General features: G+C 50.3%; 1 pseudogene; it reads right to left on the bottom strand.

Annotated features, from left to right (window-relative positions):
• Positions 1 to 9413, bottom strand: part of LOC108490062 — a 16426-nt pseudogene that overhangs the window by 5073 nt on the left and 1940 nt on the right.

Here is a 9413-nt window from a genome sequence, read left to right as displayed (position 1 = left end):
GTGGGAAGGGCAGGGCTAGAAATAGAAGCAAACAAACCTGCCCTGAGTGTTATTGTTCTCACTGGACTGTGCACACAGCCTGGTGCTTTTCAGCAGGAAAGGATGAGGGTCAGACCTGCCCCGGGCAGGTCCAGAGCAACAGGCACTGTGGGTAGTTAGGTGCAGGAGAAAGGGGCACTGGGTGCTGGGCGGCCCCTTGCAGCTGTGTTGTTATTGTTCTTACTGGACTGTGCACACAGCCTGGTGCTTTTCAGATCTCAGAAAAGGATGAGGGTCAGACCTGCCCAGGCCAGGTCCAGAGACAGGCACCGTGGGCAGTTAGGTGCAGGAGAAAGGGGCACTGGGCGCTGGGCGGCCCCTTGCAGCTGTGCCTCAACAGGGGGGAGATTCTGTCCGGCACTGCTGCTGGTGATAGGCTGGCATCCAGAGGCAGAGATCCTCAGCACCCAGAGATGGTCCTGACTGCAGCCCAGGTCCCAGCTCTGTGGCCACGTCCTCCGCACACACCCCACCCTCGGTCCCCTAGAGCTCCACCTCCCAGACCTGGCGGCCAGAGGACAGGCCCTGGGAGCCCAGCACGCAGTGGTAAGGGTAGAAGGGTCTGGGTTTTGACTGCTTATTCCCAGCGCCTCCACGGATGAGGTACAAAGACACTTTCTTTAGATCCTAGGACTGGGTGAGGTCTGGGTCAGCCGAGGCCACATTCAGGGTCACAGGGGCTGTAGAGATATAAAGAGGGGCAGCCTGGGGGTCAAGTTGTCCAATGCCCAGTATTTGAGCTTCCCTTGGTGCAGCGGGAGGGAGACGTTCTCTTCCATGTCCCAACCCAAGTCCCCAGGGAAGTCCTGTCCCTGCCTGTTTGTTCTGAAAAGGGGTTTCATACAACCCAAGCTGGCCTGGAACTATGAAGCCAAGGATGACCTTGAACTTCTCATCCTTTAGCCTGCATGTCCCAAGGGCTGGAATTGTAGGTGAGGACCACCAGGCCCATGCTCCCCACATCAGCCCACTCTCCATCCCATCCTTAAAGCTAATCCCTGATTTTACTGGGTGCTGTTCTGTGGGTGCAGAGGGGAGCTCCCCGTTATGGTGGTAAAATCACTTCAGAAAGAGGCCCTGGTCTAAGACCATTCCAGCCTGAACAATCAGACCTTGAAAGCATGAGGCCATGTCTCCCCCATTTCCCATAATCCCTGGTCCTCATTTCTCAAGCAAGAGTTGGGTTCCTATGAGATGTCAAAGCTCAGCCTAATTTCTTTTTTAAAAAAAGATTTATTTTATTTTTAGTTACTTGTATGTGTATGTCTGTGTGTGGGTATGGGTACATGTGACAGGAGATGCCCTCAGAGTCCAGAAGAAGATGTCAAATCCCCTGGAGCTGGAGTTACAGGTGATTGTGAACCACCAGGGAACTGAACTCCAGTCCTCTGCAAGAGCGGTCCTCGCTCTTAACCGCTGAGCCGTCTCACCAGCTGTCAGCCTAATTTTCTAAAGTGGAATCATGAGGCCAGGTGCTTATCCCCAGGCCTGATGACACAAAACCTAGCAACCTGTGCTCCATCCTTGAAACCTACGTGGTGGAGGGAGAGAACCAACTCCTGCACGTTTTCTGCTGACCTCCACACACACATGCATTCAATAAAAATAAATGTTAAAGCGGAGTCCCTCAAACACAGAATGATATGGAGCGGTGGAATACACAAAGAGGAGTTTTCAGGACCTGCCTGGCTCCAGCCTTTGATTATGGTCAGACACTGAATGACAATTCGTTAAGGCCTAGGGTGTCCCACTGCTCCCCTCAGAGGCTTGAGCAGAGCTGCTCCCGTCTCTGCTGAAGTCTAGGATGGGCTCATTCTGTCTCCTCACTGTGTCTCATTTCCATCTTGGCTGCAGTTCTAATGCTCCCTTGCTGCGTGAGGGGTTTGGAGAGACGGTGGAAGGAGTGTGGGGAAGGGCGAGTGCTCGGGTTCATGGGGGCGGCCACTGGCGACCCACACCAGTGTTTCACATCTTTGGCTCCAGGCCTGGCTGGATTGCTGCTTTGGTAAATAGTTGTTTAAAGAAAGGGAGGGGGATCAGTGTGGGGAGAGACAGTTAGGAACCGCCCTATTCCACCTGGGGGTGTGGGCAGACACCAGGGCCCAAGCAATGAGAAGAAGCCCCTGGCACTGAATGGGAGCAACAACCTGCACCAGGCGTGGTGGTGATTCCTGCGGTTCCATCAGGGAGGAGGATGAAATAGGACCATTGCCATGTTCAAGGCCAGCCTGGCCTATCTGAGACCCTGTCTCCAAAAAACAAAATAGGAGCTGGAGAGATGGCTCAGCGGTTAAGAGCAATGGCTGCTCTTGCAGAGGATCCAGAATCAGTTCCAGCACCCAACATGGCAGCTAACAACTGTCCATAACGTCACAGGTTCAGGGGATCTGACAACTTCTTCTGACCTCCATGGGCATTGTATGACAGGCGTGTACTTACATACATGCAGTCAAAATACTAATACACATAAAAGAAAAATAAATAAAATATTTTTAAAGTACAGAATAGTGGGAGTGATGAGATGACTCAGCAGGTAAAAGCTCTTGCTGTCAAGTCTGACAGCCTGAATTAGATCCTGAGACCCCCATGATGTGGAAAGACAGAAAGTACTCTGCAAATTGTCCTCTGATGTATTAGTATGTGAATGTAATTTGTAATGTTAAAAAGTTTAAAATAAAATTAAATGCAAATAAGTAATTAAATACATATATATTCCTCATCTATCTGTTTAGCATCTTATGTCTCTTCCCAGCTCCTGTCACCTACAGACTCACTCAACCAATGTCACCCTCATGTGATCATGGCTCCCTGTAGGACTGGGGTGGTCTCCATCTCCAGAACTTCCCCATAAGATGCTCTGCTTTCCTGCAGGAGGGATGCTGAAGGGGCCGCTGTCCCCACAAAGAGATTCCAATGTGGGGTGGGACGGAGTGTGTAATGGGCATTTGACACTGTGGTTTGTTGGTCCATCACCATTGGAAAGAGAAGGAAAAGAGAGGCCAGTGCTCAGAAGGACTGGTCAGCAGGAATCCCTAAAGCAGCCCAGGCTTGTTGAGCTGCAGAGGCGGCAGCAGGTAGAGGTGGGGCGCACTGCAAGATAAGTGTCTATGTTGGGGACTGGATACTTCCAGGGGAAGAAGTAGTTTGGGAGGCAGAGGAGGTAGATGAGATGCCCGGCCCTGCCCATGTCTAGTATCTCTGGCACCTGAAATCTGGAAGAGTCCACAGCCCCTCCTCCCAGCCCCTCCTGACCTTGGTATCTAACCCCTCCTTCTGCTCTGTCCTTGTCCCTGGACATCTCAGGAGGGAACTGACAGCAACCACTCTGTTCAGGGGAAGAGGGGTCCTTCATGTTAGGGAGCTCTTCCTGAGGTCTGGTCTGACCTTCCCCTGCCCTGTCAGTGCTGGGGATGGACAGAGCATGATGACCTGCAGACCTCAGGTCCCCTCCCATCTCTCCAGGAAGACCAGTGTGCCAGCCAGGACTCCTACCTGAGGTGGGCGACTCAGCATTATTTTTCTCAAATTGGAGCCCTAGGAATTGGAGAAAGAAAACATATTTTGGTCTTGATAACCAGAAGCTGCAAATTCAAAGCAAACACCTGGCCACCATCAGTAACATCAACTACTGGCTCCAGGTGGGGACCACCCACCACCTCTGGGGAAGGACAGGAACCTTTTGGGTTTTCTGTGTGACAGGTGGAGGTGGTCCCTGCTGGCCCACTGTGCTGGGTCTTGGGAAGTTAAACCCCCGACCAGGTGTGAGCTGGGGAACTCATAAACCATCCTCTCAACCTCCAGGAGCGCCTCCTGCCAGAATGATGCTGATGGAGGAAGCCCTGAACCTGTCCACCCCTGGGCAGCGCAGAGTGCAATTTCCTGCTAGGAGATAGACGAATTTCCTTCTGTGTTTGGATACATTGGTGGAAGGATTTTTTTTTTGAAAACTTGTCTCATAATAATAACCTTAGATGATCTATAAACTGCTGTGGAAACCAGGTTAACTTCAAACTAGCCATGTTCCTCTGTCTGCCTCCTGCATGTTGGGATTACAGGTATATGGCACCATGCTGAGTAGATGAATAAATTTGAAACTTTCTATTAATCCCACAAACTGAGATATACCCTCTTTCCTCATAAGAGTTCAGGTAGCTTCATCATGACCTGCTGACAGCAACCCCCACCTTGGAGGAGATTTGTGGGGTTCTGACACGGGTGTGGGTGCTCAGTACACAGGAGGCCCTTAGCCAATGGCACTTCTGTTGTGACCACCAGGGGGCAGCACCACAGTGGCCCTGGCAGGAGAGGAAGCATTCTAAAGACAGACACTGTCCCTCCCTATGGCATCACACTATTGAAAGAATGGGCCTCAAAGAATGACAATCCCCAGGAACCCCACACTGAGGGAAGGGAGAGGCTGGACCCTGGTGCAGCCAGAGGAAGAACTTGCCTCTCTGGGAGAGATCTCACAGGTTCTGACAGATTATCAGAGCAGTGGAGGACAGAGCTGAGACAGTGATGGGTCAGTGCTGGGCTTAGTTATGAAGACCTCTTGCCCTCTATTTAAAACTGAACCTTAGGTCAGAACTCTGCAAATGGACTTGGATCACTGTTCCCTTTATTTCTTTCTCTTCTGAATGTGCCCACATTGAATAAATCTCTATTCCCTGCTTTTAACTGTGATTTCTCTCTTTAGTTGGTGTGCTGGGGAAGGGCTGCTGAGCCTGGCTTGGTGTGGCTGCAAGAGCCTAGGCTTTACCCTAAGGTAAAGAATTTGGTAACAGAATCATCTCTGATGATATCACGACAGCTTTTACGACTTCGAATCTCGATTCCTCAGCTATGCTGAGCTAGCTGGGCCCAGTAAGTCTGCTTAGACTAGACTGAGCTGACTCCACCTTATGCAACAAAGAAATCAATTTGGCAATTTCTCTTTGTTTTGAACATTTTTAAATTGGAAGGTTGTCACTGTTTGTGAATTGCATGAGTCTAAAGTGATAAAACATGGGCTGGAGTGAAGATTCAGGGTTGAGGGTGCACACTGCTCTTGGAAGGTTTGATTCCCAGCACAGTTCAGGGGACTCACAACTGCCTGTCACTCCAGCTCCAGGAGGCTGTGCTGCCCTCTTCTGGTCTCTGAGGGCACTGCATGCACCTGCACTAACAACCTCAGAAACACACATACACGTAATTTAATCTGCAGACGTGGAGCCACAGGCCTTTAATCCCTGCACTTGGGAGGCAGAGGTATACAGATCACTGTGAGCACTGTCTGGTCTGCACTGTAATTTCACGGTCAGCCAGGGCAACATAGTGAGTTCTAAGGAAGCCAGGGCTACATAAATAGGCCCTGTCTGAAAAAATGAAAATAAAAATAAAAAAAGAAAAAGAAAAGAAAAGAGAAAAGCAATAAAACCTCATATTAGTCCTCTCCACCCACAGGGCCTTCCCTCCCCGGAAAGGCACAATCTCCCTCTGCATGGCTTGCTGCCCCCAAACAGCAGGAAGCAGCCCAGGGACTCACAGCTCTCCTTGTCCTCTTCCTTCAAGCTGTCCAGGAATCTGCTCTTGTCTTCCTTCCCATCAGCCTGGAGCCTGTCTATGGGAGAGAGGGAAGGAAATGCAGAGTCCTCAGAGGTTAACCAAGGATAACCAAGGAGCCAGCACCACACAGTGAGGCACTGATTTCAGAGTCTGGGGAGATGGGGGCTAGAACTCCTCGTGTATCCTCAGCGTCCAAACATGCAGAGCTGCCCTGGGTTGCCCTCAGTGGCTCTCCAGTGCAGCTCCACCCAGAAATGCAGTGGGGGCCACAGACGTGAATGTCTACTAAATTTTCAGTGGACATTTTACAAGAGTAAAAGACCAGCAGGGCACAGTAGCACTCAGGAAGCTGAGGGGAAGGATGATGACAAGTTTTAGCCCAGATAATACTACATAGTGAGTTCAAGGACAGCCTGGGCCACACATACCCAGACAGTGTCTAAAGAAAAAAAGGAATGTAAAAGACCAGCAGGGCACGGTGGCACTCAGGAAGCTGAGGGGAAGGATGACGACAAGCTTTAGCCCAGATAATACACATAGTGAGTTCAAGGACAGCCTGGGCTACATACACCCAGACAGTGTCTAAAGAAAAAAAGGAACGTAACATTAGCTGGGATGGTGGTGCATGCCTTGGGAGGCAGAGGCACGTAAGATCTCTGTGAGATCAGGGCCTGTTTGGTCTATACGGTGATTTCTAGGATAGCCAAGGCTACAGGGGGGTGCTGTCTCAAAGAAAACAACACAAAAGGCAAAATTGTTTAATATACTTTCTTTAGCTCAGTATTTTCAAAATAATGTTATTTCAAAATATAAAATTAAACCAGGAACATGCTGGGTGCCTGTAGTCCACTGCTACAGGCTGATGTGGGAGGAGCATTTGAACTTACCAGTAAGAGACCACTGTGTAACAGGGTCTGATTGTCTTTAAGTGCTCCCCTTGTGGAGCTGCCGGTCTATTTCCATCCTCCTCTCTCTCCCTCACCTCTTTCCTCCCCATCTCTTGTTCTCCCTCCTCTCTCTGCCTTCCTGTCTGGAGGTCTTCCCTTCTCCTGCAGGTCTTTGACTCAGTTTCAAGTAATACCAGTTGCCAAACACCCTCCCATGCCACTGTTGGATTTCTTTTCATTGCTGTTTCATATTCTATTTACTTCTAAGACTTGCATAGTCGACGTGGACTCCTCACCTACTGCCGTGATGCTACATTCTGGTGCCCAGAGGCTCCTGTGGCCAGCAGCCACCAAAATGGCAGCAAGCATCTGACCTGTGACTCACTATCTGGAGAACAGGACAGAGATGCTGTCACAGAAGGTGATCTGGGGCTGCAGATGTGGCTCAGTTGGAAGATACTTGTCTGCAAGCATAAAGCCTTGGGTTCCCACCCCAGTACCACATACAACATATAAAAACCCTATGACAGCACAGAGTGAGAGAGGCCTGATGACAGTGTTTCAAAAGTTCTCAGTGGACAGCCTGGGATTAGAGGGGCTCAGGGGTAACCGCTGACACCTGTGGGCTCAGCCAGTCCTGTGGGGTGGTGGAGAGAATCCACAGGTGAGCCCAGGAGGTGAGAGCCGTCTCCTCACCTATGAATTTCTTCATGCTTTCTATGGTGAACTCATGTCTTGATTTTGCTTCATTGATTTTGTCCTCTAGGTCCACCAGAACTGGGGTTGGTTTGTTAAGCTGAAATTCCTGACTCCTGTGAAGACATGGTGAGCTGGATGTAAGTTCAAGGAATCAAGTGCAGGCAGAAAGGGCCTATAAAATGGGTACATGGGATGGAGACAGAGAGGGAACATTGTAGGACTAGATAGCTGGGTGCCAGGAGGCCAGGACCAGGGATGTGGGTGAGGGAGGGGCAGGAGGAGATATGGAGATGAGGATGGAGGTGGAGGCAGAGGGGAGAGGACAAGGAGGCAGGGAGGAGGGAACAGGACCCACCATTGCACAAGAGGAGCACCCAGGGGCAGCTGGGAAAGAGCAGATGCTGAAGAGCTGGAAGCTGGACATGGGCTTTTCTCTTTACCCAGCAGGCCACGTGCTACTGTGCCCAGCTGAACCTTCCCTCCTGCAGCTGAACAGTTTACAGCCACGTTATGGCAATGGTGTGTGTGTGGGGGTGTGTGCTGAACGTGGGTGTGAGTGAAGCAGAAAGCACGGTGCCCTGGGACGCCCATCATACCTGGTCAAGGTGCCCTCGATGTCCTGGAAGAGAAAGAGAGCACAGGCTCAGAGCTGCCTGAGTCACAGGCACCAAGAGGGAGTTCAGACCCTGCCGGAGGGGGTGAGAAAACTTCTCTCTCTCCATCCCCCCTCCCAGCTTGAGAGCTGCTCCAAAAGGACCTGATTTGCCAGTAGATAAACAGTGGTTAGACTTCAAGAGGAACTGAGTGAGGAGAGAGAGGGCCGTTCTGAAGAGGAGCTTTGCCCCTGAGATGGAGCCAGGGAGCTCCCCTGGCAGGTCAGGAGGAGGAAGGGGTGGTTTGCATGGTTCTTCTTTAAAGGCAGAAACAAGGGCTGGCAAGGTGGCTCAGCAAGTAGAGACACCTGCCACCAAGTCTGAGCACCTAAGTTTGATCCCTGGGACCCACGTGATAGAAAAATAGAACAGGCTCCTTGACGTTGTCCTCTAACAACCGCAGGACTGCCACCGGTCTTGACAGGACAGGACTGCCAAGACACACATGCATACTCACTCATACCTGCTAAATAAATAAATAAAAATATAAAAAAGAAAGGAGGAAGGAAAGGAAGGAAAGAGAAGCCAAGGGTAGCGACCCACCCTTGTAGTCACAGTACGGACTACAGGCAGGAAGGAGCATCAGGAGTTCAAGGTCAGCCTTGGCTACACAGAAAATTTGATGTCAGCCTTGGCCACATGAGACCATGTGTCAAAACAAAACAAACAAATAAACAATCAAAACACAACAAAAATAAAGACACCCAGGAGAATGGAGAGCAGGAGGGAGGACCTGAGCCAGGCCGTGTGTCAGCTGCACCTGCGCTGTTCAATCCAGTGGAAACCAGACAGCTCTACACAGGGATTAAATACTTCAAACGTGGTGGAGTGACGAGGGGACACAGTGGTCTGGGCCCTCCTCCCACATCAACAGCAATTAAGAAAATGCCTCACAGACATGGCCACGGGTCAACCTGATCTGGGAAATTCTTTGGTTGAGGTTCCCTCTTCCCGGGTCTCTCTAGCTTGTGTCAAGTTGACAGAAGCTGACCAACACAGTGGTGCACGTTTTTAATCCCTGCAATCTGGAGGCAGATGCAGGCAGATCTCTATGAGTTCATGGTTTATATAACAAGTTCTAAGCTTGAGATCAGAAGTCAGGGTTGGGGCTGGACAGATGGCTCAGTGATTAGGAGAGCTTCATTTTCAGCTATGAAGACCAGAGTTTTCCCAGCACCCAGATCACAAGGCAGGCGTGGTCATGAGTATGTCTGAACCAGCACTGTGGGGCGTGGGGACAGCAAGATGGCTGTGGCTGGCTGGCTGCCAGTATGGCCTTCAAAAAGCCAGATCCAGGTTCAGGGAGGGACCCCGGTTCAAAGAGCAAGGCAGAATGTGATAGAGGGGGCATCTGAGAGCCTCCTCTGGCTGTAGGCAAGCACCACTCAGACAGGGGCACATACATCATACGCACATCAAACACACATCCACACAAATGGATAATACACATGTGCACATATACCATATACATATAAAACACAAATGCAGACAAATATATAACATACACATACACCACACACATATAATACACACAAACATAAAACACACACAGCAGAATTAGAAAAACAGCTTTTAAAAACCATAAAAGAGA

This window comes from Nannospalax galili, unplaced genomic scaffold (genome assembly GCF_000622305.1).
Source record: "Nannospalax galili isolate Female #2095 unplaced genomic scaffold, S.galili_v1.0 scaffold1908, whole genome shotgun sequence".
Classification (NCBI taxonomy): Eukaryota; Metazoa; Chordata; class Mammalia; order Rodentia; family Spalacidae; genus Nannospalax; species Nannospalax galili.
The sequence above is the reverse complement of the archived record's forward strand: the minus strand, read 5'-3'. Positions and strand labels throughout refer to the sequence as shown.